General features: G+C 33.7%; 1 pseudogene; it reads right to left on the bottom strand.

Moving 5' to 3' along the window:
• LOC113078345 (solute carrier family 12 member 5-like) overlaps positions 1-22,199 on the bottom strand; it is a 120,388-nt pseudogene that overhangs the window by 9,486 nt on the left and 88,703 nt on the right.

Here is a 22,199-nt window from a genome sequence, read left to right as displayed (position 1 = left end):
GACACTGAAGACTGGAGGAATGATGCGGAAAATACAACTTTGATCAAAGAAATAAATTACATTTTAAGAGATATTCAAATAAAAACCAGTAACTTTAAACTGTAATAATATTTCACAATATTACTGTTTTTACTGTATATTTGATCAAATAAACAGCTTTGGTGAGAATAAGAGACTTCTTTTAAAAAACATTAATCTAACCAACCTTAAATATTTAAATGCTAATGTATTATATATATTTATAAGTTATAAGACACATTTTAAACACATAACATACTTATCCCTCAGCACCATTCCCTCGATGCAGGAACCAAACAGAAGCACACTGGACATATCTGAATATTTCAGTTAAAGAGCGTTGTTTTTTTGATAAACAAGTACTCTGTAATCAACAGGTTGAGTGTTTTTAAGTCTTTTAGCTTCTCCGTGGAGTGTTTCCTAGGCTTACGTAATGCATATTATTATACTTTTGAATAATTTGGTTTATTTGTTCAGTTCGTTCAAAAGAACTGGTTCAAAAACTTACCAGCTTCTACACTGGATCTGTTTGTAAATGACTCTTTGTAAACTGATTCGACTGAATCACTAAAATGAGTCATTTGATATTTGATCACTAATATCATAAACTGTATCGCAGGAGGGTGTTGTATCAGACTGTGTGTGTGTGTGTGTTTCTATCTGAGAGGATACAGATGATGGAGGTGGTGGTGATGGCCAGGATGGTGCCGATGGGAATGGACTTTTGGGCATCCTGCAAATCACCGGATCGGTTTGATCCAGCCATGATACCTGTTCAAAACAAGACAGACCACAGAATGGCTACAGTGTTTGCTCAATACATCATTCCCGTACTTCCATTTGCGTTATTTCATAGTTTTGATGACTTGTATTCTAAAATCAGGAGTCTTTTATAAACTCTTAAAAAGCAAGGTTCATTATCGGCATTTATAGTTCTATTTGAACATTCACCATTGCACAAAAGGTCTGCTACAGTTCTTTTAATAATACTTAAAAACAATTCTTGAAGAAAATGTTACTTCTTTGACAACGCTTTTGGAATTTTGATTCTTTTAAGAATGTAGATTATTCTTATGCATTCCGATCCACAAGGTTAATGTTTATCATCAGAAATGATGGCTGAGATCAGGGCTGTCCAGAGAAATCTTTACCTGTCACGGAGGGGAAGTAGATGCCCACCAGCATGGTGAAGAAGCTGGTGATGTCTGCAAGCACGTAGCGGTTGGTGTTTGTCGGCTGAGAATCTGGTTCATCAATGGAGGGTAATCCCAACTTCTCAATGAACGCTCCCTTATCCATATAATTCCCAAAGAGATTCTCTGGAAGAGAGAGAGTGAGAGAGAAAAAAGATACTAAGAGAGCGAATATGAGAAATGTGCACATTTATTTATCATTAGTGTTAAAGGCTTGATTAACACTAATTATGAGCAATATTAATAGCAACGGTTAGCTGAAACAGAGGAAAAGTTTGTATTTGAAAAAAGAAAATTCTTCATACAAAAGTATAAAAAACAAAACAAAAGTGAATGTCTTCCTATTTGGGTTCGGTAAGATTTTTAATGTTTTTGAAACATTTCTCTAATGCTCATCAACCAAAATTGCAAAATAAAATGATCTGTTTTAAATATATATATGTTGTAAGCCATGGTGCTCAATCAGATGTATGTTTGAACTGAAAATAATATATCTATTTTTCACATTCATATATCAAATTATTTTTCAAACTGTATTTTAGGGGCAAGAAAATACACTGTCAATCTCACAGCAGCCTACATTTGATTTCTCTTCATGGTTTACTTTCTTTCTAAAGTGTTATATGTTCACTAGTGTTATAGGGGTTATAAAAAAACTAAACGATTTTCTTCAAATTTGACGTGAATGTGTTTTACTGGACCGAAATATTATGGAGGGTAAAATATATATTTTAAATCCTTAAAAAAGAAAAAATATATATACAGTATATATAAAAAAAAGAAAAGAAAACTTTGTTAGACAATAAATTTACATAAATATATTTTCTAAAAATATTTAAATATTTAAATATATGTTTGCCCATTTTTTTGTACATTCCAAAATATACTTTAAAACTATTTTAAAAAATCTATTTTCTAAATTATTTGCCGTATGACTGCATTTATAAAAAACTGTAATATTATGAAATATTCTTATACTTTGAAATAACTAAATATAATGGAGGGTAAAATATATATTTTAAATTCTTAAAAAATAAAAATATTTATACAGTATATATTAAAAAAGAAAAAGAAAACTTTGTTAGAAAATAAATTAACATAAATATATTTTCGAAAAATATTTTAATATTTAAATATATGTTTGGCCATTTTTTTGTACATTCCGAAAAATATTGAAAAACTATTTTTAAAAATCAATTTTCAAAATTATTTGCTGTATGGCTGCATTTATAAAAAAAATGGTAATATTGTGCAATATTCTTATACTTTGAAGTAACTACTTGAAAGTATTTTAAAATTTAATTTATTTCTGTGATCAAAGCTGAATTTCCTTCAGAAATCAGTCTAATATGCCAATTTGCATCTCAAGAAACATTTTTGATCCTGAAAGTTGAAAAAAGTTGAGTTTTGAATAATAGAATGAAAAAAAAAGAACAAAAATAATGCATTCTTGCTGAATAAAAGTGTTCATATATTTCTCATATATCACTTTGTGGCTGTATTTACCGCGCAGAATACCACTCATAACTCCGGGGATTCCCTGTATTTCCGTGATGTTGTTGTTGGCGAAATAGCTGTCGCAGGTTGCGTTCAGGAACTCAGAGTCGCAGAAGATCTGCCAGAGCTTGGTTGTGACCGTGGCGTTTTCTCTCTCAATGACCTTCGCGCACACATCAAAGCCTTTCCAAACCAGAGTTCGGTTTCCCAGCACACACACTCTGTGGAAATCATTTCAAACAAACTCATTCTTGGCAGCTTCAGTGATGGTATGTGATTGTAATGTTGCTGAGGCACATACGGGAAGACCGGAGGATCGAAGGCAGTTTTGATCACTCCGGCGTAGACGGCGAGGATCGAGCAGATGACACAGGCAAGGAAGAGCAGCGCAAGCTTGTTCACGTACTTCACTCCTACAAACACCACAATAGCCATGAAGCTGAGCACCAGCGTGCCGTAAACACGCATGTTGTTCAGCATGGCGGCCTCGGCCTCGGCTCCCTCCAGACCCTCCATCTTAAAAACAGCCGCTTGTGGTACGATGTACACCTGAGAAAGGTGCAAAGAGGAAAAAATTATTGAAAGGATAAAAGGAAACCAATCTTTCTAACAAACTTATGTTTGAAGACCTAAAGGGTTAGACATATGTTTATAACTGCACAGTCAAATATGTGACCCTTGAGCACAAAACCAGTTTTAAGTCTCTGGGGTTTATTTGTAGCAATAGCCAAAAACACATACTGGTCAAAATTATAGATTTTTCTTTTATGCCAAAAATCATTAGGATTTTAAGTAAAGATCATGTTCCGTGAAGATATTTTGTACAATTCCTACTGTAAACATATCAAAACTTAATTTTTGATTAGTACTATGCATTGCTAAGAGTTTTAAAGGTGATTTTCTCATTATTTCGATTTTTTTGCACCCTCAGATTCCAGATTTTCAAATAGTTGCATCTCGGACAAATATCGTCCTATCATAACAAACCATACATCAATGGAAAGATCGTTCCACTTTCAGATTATTCAAAAATCTCAATTATCTGAAAATGTACCCTTATGACTGGTTTTGTGGTCCAGGGTTACATATAATACAGAAACAAGATTGGACAGGGTTAAAGGTAAAAGAATATCAGAAAAAAGAGTCTACAATAGAAACAAATTACATCAAACAAACAAGAAGAATAAAATAATAAGCCTAAAACTACAAAAAAGAGCCAAAGAAGAGCTGACAGACAAAGAGGGACAAAATAACGAGAGATGAGTGAGATTCACAATGACACAGGCGGTAAAACAGACTAGTGTGAGTTCAGGTCCAAGCGCTAATTGAACCAGTCAAGCGTGGAATTAATACTGCAAATGGCCCACCATTAGTCTTTATTAGAGGCCTGACCTAAATTATATTAAATGCCATAAACTTTTGGGTGCATATGGTCCGCTTCACTGCTCTAAGCACAATATATTGCATCATTCATTATTCTGTTTAATGATTTTCACTTTATAAGAAGATTAAAAGTGAGAAATTATTAGGAATCTTATGCAATATGTTAAGATCATAGGGTCAAAGTTCACCCCACAAAATAAAGACACATATAATATAATATAATATAATATAATATAATATAATATAATATAATATAATATAATATAATATAATATAATATAGTGCAAAATTTGTTGTATAGATGGTAATGAAATTGAAAGACTGACATTTGTGTTCAGCTACATCCAATTGTTTAAAAAAAATATATTTTTTTTAGATTTACAATGTTCTAGTATTGAATTGCTGTAGAAATGTAGAAAATTTAGCAGAAATTTTTTGATGCATATATTTTGTCTCATTACTCATTCTTGTGTCTCCCCATGAAAGGACAATTTTGACTGTTCACACTGCACTTTTCCATACAATGAAAGCACAGTGTGTTCAGAAGCACCGAGAATAACTGAATAAATGAAGCATCATAAAATTAGTCTATACAACTTGCCCTCCAACATATCTGTCAAATCTCATTCATGCTTCTGCAAATGAAACCTGGTGCAGCACAGTACATGCAGTACCTGGAAAGATCATGATTTTGCTTTGTAAAAAAAAAAAAAAAACTTTATAACGTTTTTGTAAAGTTTTTGCAAGTAAATATGTTTTTACCCAAAGTATTGAAATACATTAATATTTATCAATATATTTTTGTTATTAATTATTTTATTATATTTCTTCAGATTTTTTCTAAATAATATTAAATTAAATGAGTTAAAGTGATAGTTGTCATAATTTGAAATTGTGTGATAATGTAGTCACCCTCGTGTTGTTCTGAACCTGTATGTATTTTGAAGAATGTTTGGTAACCAAGCAGTTTTGATTACCATTGACTTCCATTGTGAAAAACACAAACAAACAATGAAAGTCAATGGAAAACGAAACTGACTATACCTTTAAAAGGAAGACATTTCTGCTTTGGTCTAGATGAAACTGTACTTTAACTTGAATATCTATTTTTCTCACACATCTATTGAATGGCTTCAGAAGACATTTTAAAGGTGGGGGTGAAATGCTATTTCATGCATACTGAGTTTTTTACACTGTTAAAGAGTTGGATTCCCATGCTAAACATGGACAAAGTTTCAAAAATTAAGTTGTACGTTTGAAGGAGTATTTATGTTCCAAAAATACTCCTTCAGGTTTGTCACAAGTTTCGGAACGTTTTTTTCGAGTATGGCTCTGTGTGACGTTAGATGGAGCGGAATTTCCTTATATGGGTCCTGAGGCACTTCTGCTGGAAGAGCGCACGCTCCCGTATAGCAGAGCACAGAGAGCACAACAGACCTCACTGATCAGAGCGAGAGCGTCGCGAAATGTCACAAAAGGAGGAGTGTTTTTGGTTGCCAGGGCAAGACAACCCTGCACAGATTACCAAAGAAAAAACAGCATTAAGGGACCAGTGGATGGAGTTTATTTTTACAGAGCATCAACGGAGTTGTGCAAGTGTTTATTCCCTGCATTTCGAAGATGCTTGTTTTACAAACAAGGCCCAGTTTGACGACGGATTTGCGTATCGTTTAATTCTTAAGGATGATGCAATCCCAACGAAAAAGGGTCACGATCGTGTGTTGGAACCGCAGGCGGTGACTAAAACTGCTTCAAATATTTCTGCCTCCTTGTTAGTGCGTCCCCTCCCATGCCGGAGACCCGGGTTCGAGCCCCGCTCGGAGCGAGTCCTTGATGCTGCTGCTCTCCTTCAGTTTCAGCCTCTGGATCTGATTCTGGATCATAAATAAACGGCTGAATCTGACTGTTAGCCATGGTTTGTTTTGGATAATGGTTTTTTCCTCAATGCAATGTCAGAGCCGTTAAATATGTTTTTCAACGGCTCTGGGTAATGTCACAGCTTCCAAACTCTCTCGACGCAAAAGCCTACTGGCGCTCGTGATTCTTTAGCTCCGCCCACACGTCACGCCTCTAGGCGCTCGTGTTTTTTCCGGGAAAAATCGGTACAGACTATCATTCTCTTATGAATATAATAAAACTAAAGACTTTTTGGAGTTATGAAGGATGCAGTACTACTCTATAGGTACTCAAGATTAACAGGATATTGAGTGAAAACGAGCATTTCACCCCCCTTTAATATAAAGCATACGTATGGACATTTAATATAAAGCATACGTAAGTTTTATGATGCTTTTTGTGATCTTGTCAGCACACTGGTAACTGTATTATTTTGTGTAACTTGGACATTCAGCTAAATTTCTCCTTCTGTTCTCCATAAATACATATTTGGAATGATACAAGGCTGAACTGAAACAATTTTATCAAAAGACTTTTATTCTTTACATCAGCCAAAAAAAATAATAATCTGTGTCTAGATGCATTTTTACAAAAGTTTATTTAATTTCTTGTTCATCAGACTTTAATTGCATCTCTCTCTCTCTTTTTCTACTTTCCTCCTCTTACAGTGAGTAATTAAGTAATTATGCAGACTTTGTATTTAATTGCACCACTGATGAGCACTAGCGTGTCCTCGGAGCCTCGCTTGTCTTGTGTTTTAACACATGTGTTCTGGGCTGCTCATGTATTTTCTTTCGTATTGCTGGTCAGGGGCTCGAGTCTGACTTATGCGTAAATTCTTTCTTCCAGGGGAACATAGGCTTAGCTCCTTTTGTCAGCGCAAAATCTTCCCCAGACTTTGAGATCGGTGGGTACGCAGCATGCTGATTTAAGCGAGAGTTTTATCCAGCCAACAGTTCAGAAGGACACTAAGACGTCTATTTAAAGTGAGCTGGAGCTCAGCAGATATTATAAAAATGAACAGGTCACCATAGCGACTAGCTGATGTGTGTGTGTGTGTGTGTGTGTGTGTGTGTGTGTATTTCATCAATTCAGCAACACTTATTTGCTTCCTACATGCAGCTCAAGGAGTCTGTAAAGAATCCTGAGGGAACACCACTGGTTGATAAAACAAATAATACTATTTCAACATTTATAAAAATCTAAATAAAATGTTATTTAATATATAATTTTTATTTGGTTTATATAACTTAAAATTGCTAAATATATTGTTTGTACATCCATCAGCAACCCTGTATTTTTTATGGTAAAAATGGTTGAATTTGATGAAAACATGTTTGGGTCATCTGAAAATGACCTGAAAAAAAAAAAAAAAAAAAAAAAAAAAAAAAAATATATATATATATGTCATCAATTTTTAGGCCCAAATTAAACATACATTTTTATTTAAGAAATGTTTTTTTTTTCTAAAGTGGAATAATCATATCATATATCATATATCATATCATGTCATATCATATCATATCATATCATTTTATATATCATATCATATCATATATCATATCATATCATATCATATATAATATATAATATATCATATATCATATATCATATCATATATCATATATCATATATCATATATCATATATCATATATCATATCATATATCATATAATATCATATCATATCATATCATATCATATCATATCATATCATATCATATCATATCATATCATATCATATCACCTTAGATTGGTGAAACTGACAATATGCACCAAAAAGTTTATGGCATTAAATATAAATTAGGTCTGGCCTCTCATAAGAAGCTATTGTGTTACTTGAAAAAAGTAATCTCTGATAACATAACTCACCTTACCCCCAACAATATTTAGCGATTGTAAAAAAACAAAAACTTCACACTCTCATGAAACACACAGGTTGTGGATCTCACCAGCAGGATCTCGATGCAGCCCAGGATGTACATGGCTCCAGCATAGGTGGTGCCCAAGTAGAAGCAGATGCCTACAGCTCCACCGAACTCAGGGCCCAGAGAACGAGAGATCATGTAATAGGAGCCTCCAGCTGTTGACGCAAACAGAAAACCCTTTTAGGAAGCTTTAATTTGAGGAAGTTATGATCTGCTGGGATATTAACGAAAGCACTCTGATTTTGACAGCTCAGAAAAATAGCACAATACAACCCACAATTACAACTTCCTGTTTCTTGGAAAATATTAAGCATGCTTATAAAGAGTCTTTTAACGCTATAGAGATAATATCAGCTTATTGCGGATGAACAACGGACGGGGAACAGAACCCGGCAATTTCACCTCACCTCTGCTCTCCTCCAATCAAGAGATGAGATCGAGGCTTTCATTAGGACAAGACACGCTCAGCCAATTATGAATACATAAATACAGCTTTGAGGATATTGCTGTCTGCTCATTGCTAGGAGTTGTTGTTGCTACGGTGACCGCTTCCTGTTTCCAAGACGACCCTCATGCACATGTTAAGCTCCAGCAGGGGCTTGCTTACCTGGCACGACGCCGTTTGTGGCAATAGCACTCATGGAGATGGCAGTGAGCATCGTCTAAAAGAAATCACACCGAAGGAGAGAAAAGATGAGCTGATTAGTTGAATAAAAACATTTTAAATTCAATAGAAAGAATTACGCTAGGATGATATCAGTATGACAATAGCACCAAACTACCAACAACAAACAGAGCATCATGGTTTCTGAGATTGTGTACAAAATGATGACAAGAAAATGTTTTGTCCTGAAAATAAAAACAAAAATTCTGATTCATTCAAAAACGATTCCTATGAATCTTTCAAACAGTTTGAATCACTCTGATGAATCCTTTACTGAGTGAACTACTCTGATTCAGTGAATCAATGTCTGATTTACTTACTGAACTGTAGGTTTCATTACTTTGGCATCAGATGGATGGATGGATGATAGATATAAATGATTCCCATTAACAGGTTCTTTTAAATGAATCATTCAAAAAGACTCACAGAAGATAAAAGTTTGAATCAGCCTGATGAATCCTTCACTGAATCAACAAACTACTCTAATTGATTCAATGAATCAACATATGATTCACTTGGATGGATAGATGGATGGACAATAGATAGATATAGATAGATAGATAGATAGATAGATAGATAGATAGATAGATAGATAGATAGATAGATAGAGAGAGACAGAGAGAGAGAGAGAGAGAAATAGTTAGATCTGGAATCAAAGCGGGAGACTGTGAAAGCAGGAAGGTGTTTAGTGTTGATCTATAGTTGTGTCAGATCGCCTTGATTAAAGCAATTTAGTAGAACTGAAAGTACCAGATTTATTCTGATCTTGTTTGAAACCTCTTCTGTCTCCTTAAAGGATGAGATGTCTCCTTATAGCGCTGCACTGAGCCAAAGCAATTGTAAAACGTCCTGGAGATTAAAGCCATCTTTAAAACAGCACCGAGCTATCTCCAGAAATGCAAATACATCTATTTTGGAGGAAAGGGAATGAGCTGATGCCGTCAGACTGATGCTTCTTTAGAAGGTGACATGAAACATACAGACAGAAACAAATGAGTGTTTCAATCAATAGAGCAAGAGAGAAAGAAAGATTCTACTTAGTTTTCAGACGAACATTAATTTTGTGTTTCTCATTATTTGTCTATAAACACCCTTTAATTCTGTTAGAATCATTATAACGTACAAGATGTCTTGGGGCTGATTGCTTTGAAAATGTGTGAACACTATACGTCACTGTCAGGGAGATGTGACAGACACTTACACATAAATACAAAACTGTACAAAGCCAAAGCAAAATCATTTCCGATCCACTGCATGAATTATTATATATCAACTTTAAATGGAGAGCAAATAAAGACGTCTCCTCGTTTTCAGACGTTTCTGCTGAGAAAAACACCAAGGTTATCTCAGGAGAAACTTCTGGGACAAAGTTGATGCTTAAATGAAACATAAAGGAGCCCAGATAGACAGATTGAAGTCTATGAACAACCTTGAGAGAATTCAAGTGTGTTATTTGACTTGAATCAGTGAATGATCAGTAGTTTTCTCTCTGAGATTGGTTTTAATAAGACACTAATTGATGCTAAGTGTTTTTTCTTGACTATAACTGAGACTCATGTGAGATCTGGTCCATTTACACCCACACACACACACACACACACACACACACACACACACACACACACACACACACACACACACACACACACACACACACACACACACACAGTGTCCACTGGCAATTCAGAAACACTCTTCATATCATCACATAACTCCATATGCTAATCACATGCTGGCTGAAGCCTCTGATTGGACGATGAAGGGCACCGGCTGTTTGAACTAGTTTCCCCAGCCAATCACACCATCTGCCTTCAGCAGCGTGAGCCAATAATATGAGACAGATACTACGACAACCAACCGAAAGGTTTAGAAAACAATCGTGAATGAACAAATGGCCCATTTTCTGACAGATTACATATTGCGTAGTTGACATTTACATGAGGGATTCATAACACAGAGTTATCATTTTACAAACAAACTTCTGTTTAAATCACTTAATTCAGCTAAATGCAATAATTTACACAAGAATGTTGTACAATCAGCCTACAATGTAGATTTTTTTTTCATAAACGAGGCCAATAACCTTTAAAAAGAAATAATATTTAAGAAAAATTCAAACAAAAATATTTTAATTTCACCATCAAGAAAACGTTTGTAACATTATAAATGTATTTACTGTCATTTTTGATCAATTTAATGCATTCTTGCTGAATAAAATCTTTTGCATGGTACTGTAGCTACACACAAAAACTCAAATTATTTATTTGTCAACTAGTATCTTAATTCAAGGTATGAGTCTCCTCACTGTTACTCAGCAACTGAGTGCCGACGATATTTGGCCCCTAGAGAGGAGGAATTTACATAATCAAATGACACATCAGAAATTGAATTTAATAGAGCTGAGCTCAGGAAACACAAGTAGGAATGGAGGGAAAAGTGCATTTTCCTATTGCACAAAGATCTGATTTTGGAAATGGAACCTCATATGGTTGTATAATCAACATTTCTCTTGATTTGGCTGCCATTGTTGATTGAGATTGTGCAATGCATTCTGGGTCTTCCTTAGAATTCGGCCAGCTCTCGTTAGGTTTTTCAGTGTTAAGTGTTAATTTGATTTAATCTACATCACTGAATACACAACAGTCAATTCATATTCATGTATTAATGCATTCCCATGAATAATTTAATCATTTCACAACTGTCACGATCCATAACCAAGGCACTGTCTGTCATCCGCCTGTCAATATTTCTGTGCCTCGTGATTATTTATAAAGTGGATCAATGCTGTTGTTTGTCCTTTAATGAATCATTTCTGCCTTTCTGACAGCTTCAGTCTGTCTTAAAGACACGAGCGTCTGCATCTCGGTGATGGATGAAAGAATCAGCATTCTCTCCTCCTCTCCATCTGTTGCCATGGGAGAACGAACGCAGTAAAAAGCAAGCGACGGGCGCCTGGCAACGAGCTGGTAGTTTCAGATGACATTGATAGCGTCTTGCTACTTCTAATTATGATGCATATATGCACTCATTCTGAAAGCACAGACGGATGTTGAGGTGTTGCTCATGCCACCCTTGACCACTGTCAGTTCTGCTTGGGTTTAAATACTGTAAGAAACTTCTGTTGCATTTTATGATTTTCAGCACCTTATATCATGTATGTTATGAATCTCACTAAACCTGATAAGAGCAGAGCAACCCAGTATCAAAAGTGTCATTGACTCAAATTATTGAAATATTTTGTTTATTGAAATAAAGCTGATATAAAACAAACAAAACAACAGACTGAAAATGTAAACAAAGTTTGAACTCATTTAAATCGAAAGAGCAATAAAAGTTTAAAATTTAAACAATTTAAAATATTAATTAAAAAGAAACCAATTACTATATTATGTTTTGCATAAAAAAACTAAGTCCTTTTTGATTTTTTGAATGGTAACATTTTCATGAAAACTAAGCCAGTTTTAATGCTAGTGTCTGTCTGTTTAATTTATGCTTATAAAAGTATTGTTTTATGAGCCCTAAGAATAATGTGAAAAACAAAAAAGAATACAAAAGTAAAACATCTGGACACATTAAACTATAAAAACCGGTTTGTCGTTAATATTTACAAAAGAAGATGTTGGTAATCAAACAGTTGATGGTAGCCACAGGTTTGGGGAGTAAATGATGACAGATTTAAAAATTTTAGGTGAACTATCCCTTTAAATGTCATGAAAATAATGCAATGCTATGCAATGTAAAAAAAAACATATATTGAAAAAATCTTTTTAGCTACTTTCATATTTTCATACTGAGGCAATGAAACCCTTTAAAAATATCACTAGAGCAATAAGAGACACAGGAAAAGAAAGATGGCCTACTATGACAGCTGGGTGACATCCTACAGGCTGTTCTGCACATCGGCTAAAACTATCAAACCTATCAAAACCGTTTATGACATTTTGAAATGATTATATTTTTAGTGAGCACATTATATAAGTCCTGATGATAAATACAGTTTCCAACAGCTTATCAACTGCTGTCAGCTTATTACACATAATCAGAATACAATATGCATGTCAACACACACTGTGTATTCAGATAAAACAGCATGCTGACCTAAATACCTGCAGCAGGACGATTGATAGAGGACTCGTTTGAAGATTCTTACAAACACAGTCTTTGGCTTCACTGGATGTTAAATGATGATCTGGAGTGGTATGGATTACTTGTGGATTATTGTGATGCTTTTATCAGCTGTTTGGACTCTCATTATGATGGCACCCATACACTGTAGAGGATCCATTGGTGAGCAAATGTTAAATTTTCCCTAATTGGTTCCAATAAAAAAACACACTCTTCTATATCTTGGATGCTCTGAGGGTGAGTAATTTTTATTTTTGGGTGGAGTATTCCTTTAAGATCTGCATGTGATTTAACCTCAGTGTGGATGTGTGTATACTGGCTATTTTAATGCATCGCACACTATGAGAGTAGTATTGTAGTATGCTATTCCAAACTCAACAAGAGCATGTGTATGTGAGAAAGAGTGAAGAAAGAGCAAATAGTGAGATGACTGAGCTCATGATAAAAATAGCACTTCCATGGGCGCTGGAGTGTCTAGGTTGTACATGCAAACCTAGCATGCTGAAGTGCATGTTTGCTTGGTGACACATAGCAAAGTTGAAGATGAAGTACTAGACACTGAAATGAAACTAAAAAGTACTAAACTAAACCAAACTAACTAAAGCTGAGTTCTTTCTCATTATTTGACTTAGTGGGAGCATATACAGGCTAAACAAGAGCGGTGCAAGAATTGACCCTTGTGGGACTCCGCATGTCATGGACGTCCACTTAGATTTATGCTCTCCTAGACTCACATAATAGCCTCTCCCTTTTAAAATTAAAACATTTTGTTAATTGACATGAAGCCAAAATAAAATATAAATATTAGATTACAAACTAAAAAAAAAAAAAAAAAAAAAAACTTTTAAAATTTTAAAATTAAAATTTTAAAATAAGTTGAAGTTGAATTACTAGACACTGAAATTAAACTAAAAAGTACTAAACTAAACTAACTAAAGCTGAAAAAAAAAAACTATTTAGAAACATGTATGTTTTTTAAACAAAAACTAATAAAAATCACAGACTGGCAAATAAAAGAACCAATAATTAAAACAAAATTTAAATAAAAACAGAAAATATAAAAATAAAAGCTAATAAAAAAAAACAGAAATAAAATTGACAAACTGGCACATAACAAAAATACTAAAAACTAATAAAATACAATGAAAATATGAATAAAAACAACTAATTACTGTATTAATAATGTTTTGCATAACAAAAATGAAACGTCATTTAGAGACCATTTGGATGTTTCAAAGTGTGCCTTTTTCATTAAAGTTAAGTCTAATTTCATCTCAAATTTCTATTGCATGGTGTGTGACTGACCGTGGAGCAGCACATGAGCACGATGATGAAGGACTCGATGACGCCGCCGATGCCCACCATCCAAGTCATCCTGAGAAACAGAATCACACCCAGGATGTTCTGAAGGCAGGGCAGGTAGACACCCATCAGTGTTCCCATCCGCGGAGCCTGGCAACACACACACACACACAGCACAACGTCAATATCTGATGAGATCTGTTATGTTGATCAGGTTCATGTTTTCATTTCATTGTTCAGCAAACATAACACATGCTCTGATCTCTCGGCTGTAAAAGCAATAATGCAACTGTTGATGTTCTGATAAAAAAATGAAAGACATGTCCATTGAAAACCTGGAAATATCATGGAATATTAAACTTGATCTCCAGTCCAAACCGGGATAATATTAATGCGTAACAGAAATGTACACCCTTATGAAACAAAAATATATTGCAGTATATTGGAAAATATAATGTAATATATTAGGCATATATTCTTATATATATTTATTTTTTCCAATATATTGCAATATATTGAAAGTGGCAATCATTTGTATATTTTGCAATATATTATATAATATATGTATCATCAATATATTATTAAATGTATTCAAATATATAAAATATTAGTGAATAAAAAGGGAAAATAATATATTACAATATATCGCAATATATTTTAAGAAATATATTGGTAAATATATTTTCCTTTCGTTAGGGCATGGTCTGAATATATCTTATGTTATGCTCCATTCAAAAAGATTTAATAGGCTAGAAACGTCTCTTTTTAAATGTAGTATCAATACAATTATTATTGTATTGATACTATTGATATTACAATTATAAAAATGGCAAGTCATTGGTCAAGATGTCTGGGAACACTTTAAGTCTCCTGTGCTCCAGACATGAATGCGATTGTAAGCTGTTACTTTACTAAGTCATTATATGCACTTGGACAATAATAAAAAAGTGGACCAGAGTCTAAAAAACTGAATGTTACAGAGATTTTTCACCTGAGATCAAGAACACCCTAACAACTGCTTGGAACACCATTCAGAATACACTAGCAAACACACATAACACTTTATCACCAATACAGGACACTAGCATCATGGCTGTGAGTTCTGCATGAGCAAACACCACTCACAGAAAAAGTAAATATCCAGTTCCTTTATAATATATATCATGACATCGCAGTAAGTCACATACGGTGCACTAAAGCAGTTTAAACCCTGTGATCAACATGACTGTAAATCAATATAAACACATGACCCTTATTTCAATTAACATTCACTGTCATTGTGTTTGCTGTGTGTAGCGCTCATTTCAAGGGCTTTCAAAGATCAGTAGGAGCCAATGTGATATTCAGAGAGAAAGTGTGTTCATGTGTGTGTGTGGATGGTCAGTAATTACTAACACACAGTGAGTAAAGGTCTGCCAGCTGGATGAATGGTAAGTGAGTGTGTGTCTGTGTGCATGTCCATCAACACGGCATCCAAAAACACTCAAATATGTCCCGTCCCCGTTCAAGGACATCATCGATAAAATGCAATTATCCCAGCGACCAAAAAAGGTCGGACAGGCAAAGTCGGTTCAGCAAGCTGGACAGATCCACAGCGGATGACAGCACTATAAGGTACAGGACGACCACACACACACAAACACACACACACACAATCTCAAGGGCTTGTGAAAGCACTTTTCAATTCACACAGTTGATTAAATGTGATTTAATGGGCATCTGAGTGAATCCCTCGTGACTCTGAACCTCAGACCTGAAGACATGCACTGAATAACTGAGCAGCGTTCACAAACTCACTTTACTGTAAACACAGTAAGAACGGTGTGCAAACAGACTTTGACATTTTCTGAAGGAAATATTGAGTGTTACTGTGCCAGGCTGTTGATACGTGGTTGCTAAGGTGTTCTCTTTTGGGTGGGTGCTATGTGCTTTTTGGTCCCTAAATGACTCAGATCCCTTCTTCTGTGTGGCATTTTCTGAAGTAGTTTTATAGTCAAGCTGATAAAACTCATAATTCTGAAAGCAAAACTGCATAAAAAGTGCATGCATTATTAAAAAATAACACTATTCTTAACAGTAGCCAGAATAAAATCAAATGAAAAAATCTGGAGGAAGAAGTCCATGGAAACATTTAGTTAAAGAAGATAAATAAACAATAAAAATAAGATTAATAAACTAATTAAATACCTAGATAAATGATAATTTAACAAAACATAAATAAATAGCTAAATAAATAAATGATTTTAAATAAATTATAAATATACATTTGATTACAATAAATAAATAAATAAATACAAATATTGATTAAAAGATTACAAATAATTAAATAAAATTTTATTTACATAAATAATAAAAATGCATTTAAAATTAACAAATTGATAAAAATGAATAAATACATTTTTAAATAAATAGTACATAGTAATAATAAATGTACATAATAACACATCGATCATAATATTATTGTGAGTAAAAAAAATCTATGTCATGTAATATAAATATTTTAAACATATTTATAATTTCCACTTTTTAGTATTTTACACGTGAAAATATAAAGCTGCCTTAGGATGTTCATATTTGGGGGTTGATGGCATCTAAAAGATAAAAAAAATGATATAGTTATTGTATTTGTAAAATGATAACAAAAATCAATAAACAGAATTATTTATAATCATAGAAAACACACACACACACACACACACACAATTATTGCAACAAATACTATAGATATAATATAGATTAGTTTATTGTACTTCTTTTTGAACAATCTTTGAAGTACCATATAACTACCACTGTACATGGTACAAATACATGGACATCCAACTGAGCACACATGCGTTTATATCTGATGTCTTACATCAGCTTTGAATATGACTCATCCAATCAGAATCTACAGCCAGAACTATATGTTTTATAAATTAGAGTTAATTACAGTTATTGTTTTAGGCTTTTATATTTGGGAGACATGCTGAAAGGAGCAAAGACAATGAGAACTGCAGAGAGAAAAGATGCTTCCCTCCGGCATATTTTTAACCTTCATAACAGACTGAGAATAGAGCCCTTCAGATGGGAAACACACACACACACACACACTCTCTCTCTCTCTCACACACACACACATATACCAGAACAAGTCATCCGTATGCTCAAAGCGACAGCAGTTGGCAAACTGGGAAACAAGACTTTTAATTTAATTAACCTGAAATAAATAAGAAGGCCTGAATAATGCATGCCATTAAATTCAATATCAGCCATGCAAATACGCAATTCTGAGTGGGATAATTTGATTTCTCAAGCAAGGATTAATTTCCGTATTAATGTAATCTAATATAATGTGGCTTTATGGATCATGTCAAAACAGGTCCCAAATGAAGTGAACCTCACACATCTAAAATTATACATGCAAGAATTAAAAATCAAGCTTTTTATGAAATATGTATATATATGCCTGTCACGATAACAATTTTTTATTGTGTGATATGTTGACAGAGAAATATTTGCAATAAGCGATATTATTGTGTTTTTAAAGACTATTTTATGCCACTGAATATATAATCATAAAGTAACAGCATAATAATGCAAGAAGGCCAACACACTTCCCAATGACAAAAAAACTTTCATTTTTAAGAATATTAAGATCATGGAAATTAAGTATATCAAAATATTAGATACCTTAAATAAACTTGATTAAATAGTTAATAAACATTTTCTAACAAAAAGTGCAACGTAACAAGAAGAAAAAAACAAAGATTTTTCTTTTTTGTGATGTTTACTATATTTTTATTAAGTTTTACTTTTTAGATTTACTTATTTTTGTACTTCAACTTAAACTAAATGACTAATGTTGCCTTGGATTTTATGTATTATTTTTATATGTTATTATATTTCAGTTTAAGTCATGAAAATGTATGTATTTTTAATGGATTTAGTTTTAGTTAATGCTAATAATTATGACCAGTAGTTTTCTTCTTAAAGGAGTCCCTCATTTCCTCTACAGGTCCAGCTCCTCCAAACCCACGAGCAGCACTTGTCCTGAAAGCCACAGTGAATCCAGGCGGAGGAAAGCAGATTTTATTTGTCATTTTGACATTCTTCTCTTCATGCAAATGTGTGCCACCTCTTGCCTGATGTCTGATGAATATTAATCAGATTTACTGTCTGTGCCCTGCAGTGTTTGCCTGAGCTTGCATCTCAATAATGTCCTTCTTTCTCACAATCGTCTTTCCAGCTTTTGACTTGATGACAGTGAAATAACTATTTCTGCATATTTATTCATTCCAAGACAACATTTGCATAAAACTGGACACCAAGAGCCAAAGCTACACTGCCAGAACCAGAACTCAAGCGAGTTTAAATCAAACTTAATAATTATTTATCACACACAACTATACAAAGTATACAATTTACAACCCAATGTAAAAAAAAAAATTACAAAAATACACACACACACACACCAGTGATGCGCGGGTCAGGGTATCAACAACCCGCACCCAAACAACGTTTCAACTGACCCGCCTGCAACTCGGACCGCAAACAAGGAAAAATAAAATATTCTACCTGACCCGCTTCCTCCTGACCCGCATTTTTTAAAGTAGTAAATGCATTAATTTAATGACTTAAATAGGCTCTAGCCTACAGGATATTAAGCGTTATGATCGCACACATAAAGCTTGCCACAAAGAACCGGTTTAAGTAATGATTATGAATGTGTCTAAATTAGCAAGGAGAATTTAATTGTTTAGTAATAAACTGGTGTTTTCTGTGTCGCTGCTAAGATGAAGCTGTCGAAGTGGACTCATCATGAACGCCAGAGAGAAATGCACATTTCATATGGATCATCAGAGAGTAGCCTATTTATTTTGGTTTGAATATTTTAATTTAAAAGTAGACATTTCAAGCTTTCTGTAGCCTAATATGTTGCCTATATTTATTTTTAAACCCACCGACTAAAAGATTAAGACACTACCTGACTCAAAATACCTAAAGTTTCTCTCTTAGCTATTTCAGAATCTGGAAAAAATACTGGGGCAAACTTACTGCAGTCGGTAGAGCGATATGAATGTGTTAAAAATAAAATTGTCAGCCTGTGGGTCATTTGGTTTATTGGAAAATGATTGCACTGATTTGCATGTTTCTTGATGATGTGCTTTTATTCTGTGGTACTCACATGCACCATGTCCCGCAGAAAAACTTATTTTGCATACAATGCAAAAAGCTCTTTCTGCTTCGCCAACTACAGGTCTTAAACAAGAGTATGTTGCAGTCCATTCGCTATTAAAAGTGCAGATTCGTGCCAGTTATTCAGCCAATAAAGTGTAGGCTTATGTATTTAAAAATTGTGTCTAGTACTATATAAATGACAAAGTTTTAATTGGTATCTTTATTTCAAACGACCCGACTGACCGCAACCCGAATATCATGAAAAAATATTTTTGGATGACTCATAACCGCGGGTAACCGCAGGCACCCGCTCATTTTTCACACACACACACACACACACACACACACACACACACACACACACACACACACACACACACACACACACACATTAGATATAGGCCTATACACTCTATAAAAAGAATGTAACAGCATGCTAATATTTTTTATTAGCAGTATTTATTAAAAGTTATTAATTTGTTCATACTAATTAAAACATATTACACGTAATGGTGTTTATTAAGGTTAGCATCACTATACTATTGCTTGCGGAAGATATTGAAAGCGGAATATAAAACAGGCAAAAAAAAAAATAAAAATAAAAGAACAGAAACAAAAAGGCACAATATCATAGATTTCAGGTTAGGTACTTGGATCTTAGCAACCTTCCAACTAGCAACCATTCAGAATACCTTAGCAACCACATATCAGTGCTCTGGCAACTCACCCAGTGCATCCTAGCATCATGGTGGCAAGTTTTGTATTATAAAACGATTATTCAAATTATTTCATATAACATGTATTAGAGTACTTTCTTTAGCTAAATGACAAATTAAATGAAAAACAATGATGTGCAGAATGGTCAAGGAATCATTCAGCAAATGTGTGTCAAGCAAAGATTACGCTTCACTTCTCAAATAACAGTACAGCTGTGCTTTCTGAAAACCTGTTCCACTCCATTCCCTGCCTGAGCATCCATGAACAACAGCAAAACACAACAAAGGGACACAACCTCCTCTCTCATCCACTTTCGGTGCATCACTCTATTTCTGAGATTTTGCAGTTCATGAGGCGAGGAGTGAGGGAGACGATTCCAATCAGCAATTAGGAATAAAAACATGTTGTCGACACAGAAACGCTGGCTGAGCTGGAGTTTGGGGTCGAGATTCAATATCAGACATATAATTAACAAAACAAGATACAGGCACAGAACAGTCTTCCAGACGCTCTTAAACTTCTTGTGAAATTACTGTATATTATTATCAGCAGAGCAGCTGGTAAAACAATCACAGCAGTACTGAAAATTACATTATCATATGACATTATATAATAATGAATTATTTTGATAATATTAAAACATACAGAAAAAAAGAAACGGAAAAAAAGAAACAACATTATTAATAATAAAATATATTATATATGAAATATTTAATAATATTTAACATATTTCTTTTATCAAAAGTCCATGTTCCTGTAGCAGTGATATTTTAGCATTGTTATGCTATACAGTTTTTTAATGAATAATATGCATTATTCTATTTGTATTTTTTTTTCTATTGTATATTTTATTGTAAATGTATGTCAAATTTAAAACATTTTGTTAAATTAATTAATTGACATTTTTGCTATTTTTAAATAATTAATAACACAACATATAACATATAATATAACTTAACGTAACATAACATAACATAACGTAAGGTAACGTAGTGTAGTATACCGTAGTGTACCTTATCGTAACAGAAAATAACATTACAGAACATAACATAACGTAACGTAAAGTAACGTAACAACATAATAATGTAACATAATGCAATGTAACATAACGCAACGTAACATAACGTAACATAACATAACGTAACATAACATAACGTAACATAACATAACGTAACATAACATAACATAACGTAACGTAACGTAACGTAATGTAACGTAACGTAACGTAACATAACATAATGTAACGTAACAACATAACGTAACGTAACAGCAAGATAATATAACGTAATGCAACGTAACGTAACGTAACAACAACATAATGTAACATAAAATAATGTAACATAACATAATGTAACAAAAACATAATGTAACATAACATAACGTAATGTAACAGCAAGATAATATAACGTAACGTAACGTAACTTAACAACAACATAATGTAACATAAAATAATGTAACATAACATAATGTAACAAAAACATAATGTAACATAACATAACGTAATGTAACAGCAAGATAATATAACGTAATGCAACGTATCGTAATGTAACATAACACAATGTAACATAACACAATGTAACATAATGTAACAACAACATAATGTAACATAACATAACATAATGTAACATTTTGTGTTTTGCATTATTTTAAGCAGAAAAAAACTTTCATATTTTTGTCAACAACTGAATTTCAGAAGATTTCTGCTGGCTTTCTCCTTTGCCAACCTTATTAACCTGTAGGACAAAAATAAACCCTTATGCTGTCAGATGAATTCCACGTGTGCAATTTCAAAGCCCTGCTGGGAATAGACCTCAACATGCACACTGACCCTAATAGAAGTCAATAAAGGAAAGTTGTTTCTCATTAAAAGTTTGAGGTTGTGCTCAGTTGAACTGCAAGAACACATTTACCCAACAGAACTCCAACAGGGACACCGTGAACCTGAAGACAACATGCCGTACCCACTGCAGTCTGAACAGATCTGCACACTTAAGTTATGACCAGTTTAGCAATACCCTGGCATCCAATAACAACATCTTTTAGGGTTTGGCAAATGTTAGTATCATTTACATGCCGATGCTTCATAGTTTTTATTTGTATAAACTCTGTTTTCATTTTAATTTTTTGTTTAAGTTTGTCAGCTTTAATTCTTTCAGCTTTATAACAAAACAATATTTGTAATTGTTTTAATATAAGTTAACAACAACAAAAATAACAACGCTGCTTTCAACAACCCTGAATACCTGCATAGCAAATTTTGTGACCCTGGAGCACAAAACCAGTCTTGAGTCTATGGGGTATATTTGTAGAAATAGCCAAA

This window comes from Carassius auratus, unplaced genomic scaffold, assembly GCF_003368295.1.
Source record: "Carassius auratus strain Wakin unplaced genomic scaffold, ASM336829v1 scaf_tig00025400, whole genome shotgun sequence".
NCBI classification, from domain to species: Eukaryota; Metazoa; Chordata; class Actinopteri; order Cypriniformes; family Cyprinidae; genus Carassius; species Carassius auratus.
Note: the sequence above shows the minus strand (reverse complement) of the source record. Positions and strands in the feature narration are given on the sequence as shown.